General features: G+C 29.3%; 1 non-coding gene across 1 annotated transcript; it reads right to left on the reverse strand.

The window, feature by feature from the left end:
* Positions 1-474: 474 nt before the first annotated feature.
* On the reverse strand, positions 475-548 carry TRNAT-AGU (transfer RNA threonine (anticodon AGU)). The gene has a single exon. It is a non-coding gene; the product is annotated as a tRNA-Thr (tRNA).
* Between the last annotated feature and the right edge of the window lie 2463 nt (positions 549-3011).

Here is a 3011-nt window from a genome sequence, read left to right on the forward strand (position 1 = left end):
ATTTATAGGTGAGGAAGTCTTCCTTGCAATGAATAGGAAGATAGTGGTGAAGTAAATAGAGAAGATAAATGGCATAGATATTACATAAATTACAAGGTATAATGGAGGAATAAAGAGTGAAGTAATGTAGATTGAATGGAGGAATAATGGCCAAAGGCTGACCACATTCAGCCATAAGCAAAATAATAACCCCCAACGTTCTTCTTAGCAACGTTAACCACCAATAAAAGAATGGCAATTAAGCCAAAAAAGAATAAAGAATGGCATCAAATGCCACAACGGACAAAAGAAGTAATCACCATAATGAGTAAGGCAATAATGCCTAACGTTCTGTTAGGAATAGAACAAAAGAATTGAAAAAGCACTTTAACATATAATTTAATCTTGATACAATATTTTTATTATTTTCTTAAAATCTTTGGCCATAGATTTCAAATATTTTGAAGCAGCAAATGAAGGAAAAAGAAAAGGTGATGCTCTTGTTGAGAGTCGAACTCAAGACCTCCCGCTTACTAAACGGGTGCTCTAACCAACTGAGCTACAAGAGCTTTCCTTTTCTGTTATTAAATCAATTTATTTAACAGAACAAATACAAAGTTATTAAGTGACAAATTAAGAAGATTGCTAGAAAAGAAAACAAACAAAGATAATCAAAATTTTACTAAGTGTTTGAACGTGAATTTGAAAAAAAATAATAGTATTTAAAATTAATTTCAAAAATAATATTTAAAATTGTGTTGATCTAAACATGCCTTTCACTTAAAAATATATATTAAAATAATGTAATTTTTTTTCATTGCATGTTCTTCCATGTTCTTGGAGTACAATATATTAGTTATGACATTTAGGGTGTTAATCACTATGAATTCATAATGTCCCTAATAAGTCTTATGTGTCATCTTAGGGATATTTTTCCTTCTTTATGTTGTATTGGTCATATAGTGAACTCAAATTTACCTTTCGAGAAGTTAGAGTGAAAATTTAAGTATAATGTATAATCAAATAATTTTCTTAAAGAAAATAATTGTACGGCCAAATTTAGTTAAAGAGAGATGGAACTATTTTTTCGTAGAAGTCTGAACATGAATTGAGTAATATTTTTAAAAAGTATTACTATATAAAATTTGAATTGAAAAATGATATTTTATCTGTTTTAATTTATTTGTCTTATTTTTTTTTATTCGTTTAAAAAAGAGAATGTCTCTTTTCTTTTTTGACAATTCTTTAATTTCAAGTTTCCATATAAGTATGTTTAAGATTAGTTAATTAAAAAACACTTTGGCATAGTCCGCATATTTTTATTTTCAGACCATAAGATTCAAAAAAATTCTTTACTTTCTTAAACTCCGTCTCAAGTTAAAACCAGACAAACAAATTAAAATGGATGAGTATTTAAAAGTTAAAGTTATACAGTCAAACTTCTCTATAACGATCATTCGTTATAATGACAATTTACTATAACAGACTGATTTTCTCCAGAACCAATTTTTCATGTTATATTTTACTTCTCCATAACAACATTCTATTTATAATAACAATGTCATTCATTATAGCATTACACTTTTTTTTAAAATTACCCATTTATAACAATCATAATCAAATATTGTGTGATAGTATTTTGTAAGATACATATTATGTATAATGTAAAATATTAAATATTTATGATAATCATCATTTATGTCATGCACATAGTAAATTTCAAATGAGGATATCAAAAACAAAAAGAATTATAAATAAATAGTGTCCATCAGTTATGGTCATAATTTCACTAGTAAAGCTATTGATGTTTGCCTTTGTCACTAAAAAAACTAGAATTTACGAAACAACTTACAATTATAGAATTCTTATATCAAACTTGTTTTTTTTTAAAAAAAAATCAATCAATTTTTAAGGCATATGTTCCTTAAATTTTAATTCTTTATCGGTACGGTACAATTTATTATAGATTTATTAGTAATTTCTTAGTCTTTTTGATTTTTAATTAATGAAATATAAAAATCAATTGAAATTTTTAATTTGACAAGTATTTTATTTTTGTTCATGATGAGATTTAAACGTCAAATAAAAATATACATATACAACATTATCTAGTAGCCATGAAATTTGAGATAAATGTTGCTCAATTGAGCATTCATATTGTGGAAATTGAGATTCTCAGATGCTTTGCATACAGAGGATTAAGAAGAATAAGAAGAAGAAGAAGAAGGGAGATTATTTTTGATATATCAAATCTGAATTGTGTTGCATACAAGCTAAGTATATATATACCTGCTAGTTAGTTAGCTTCTAACCGACTCAATTAGGACCACGTGATGACATCTCATCACAGCTTATCAATTCCACTAACAAACATTCTAACTAACTCATTTCAGTCATTTCAATACTCCCCCTCAAGCTGGAGGGTGAAATATATCAAGAACTCCTAGCTTGGATGGTAAGAAACTATGTTGAGACACTCCCAATCCTTTTGTTAATAAGTCTGCAAGTTGGAACTTGGTTGACACATGAACTATGTATAGGCCCTTCCTTTAACTTCTCCCTAACAAAATGACAATCAATCTCGATGTGTTTGGTACGCTCATGAAATATTGGATTTGGAGTAATCTTCATAGTTGCTTTGCTATCACAATAGAGCTGTATGGGAGTTGACACTTCCACACACAAGTCCTTCAGTAATCCAATCATCCAAATGACTTCAACAACTACAGCAGCCATGCTGCGATATTCTACCTCTGCTAAGCTATGAGTTACAGTTTGTTGCTTCTTGGATTTCCAAGAAATCAATGAGGTCCCTAATTGTAAGACAAAACCTGCGACTGATCTTCTTGTATTGGGGCAGGCAGCCCAGTCTGAATCACAATGAACCACCGAGCTATCTATAGGCCCTTTCTTAGGAATATTCCCAATTCTGGTGATCCTTCACATACCTTACCATCCTCAATGCAGCCATCCAATATGACAGTTTAGGATGATGCATGAATTGACTTAGTAATTGAACAACAAAACAAATA

This window comes from Solanum dulcamara, chromosome 9 (assembly GCF_947179165.1).
Source record: "Solanum dulcamara chromosome 9, daSolDulc1.2, whole genome shotgun sequence".
Classification (NCBI taxonomy): domain Eukaryota; kingdom Viridiplantae; phylum Streptophyta; class Magnoliopsida; order Solanales; family Solanaceae; genus Solanum; species Solanum dulcamara.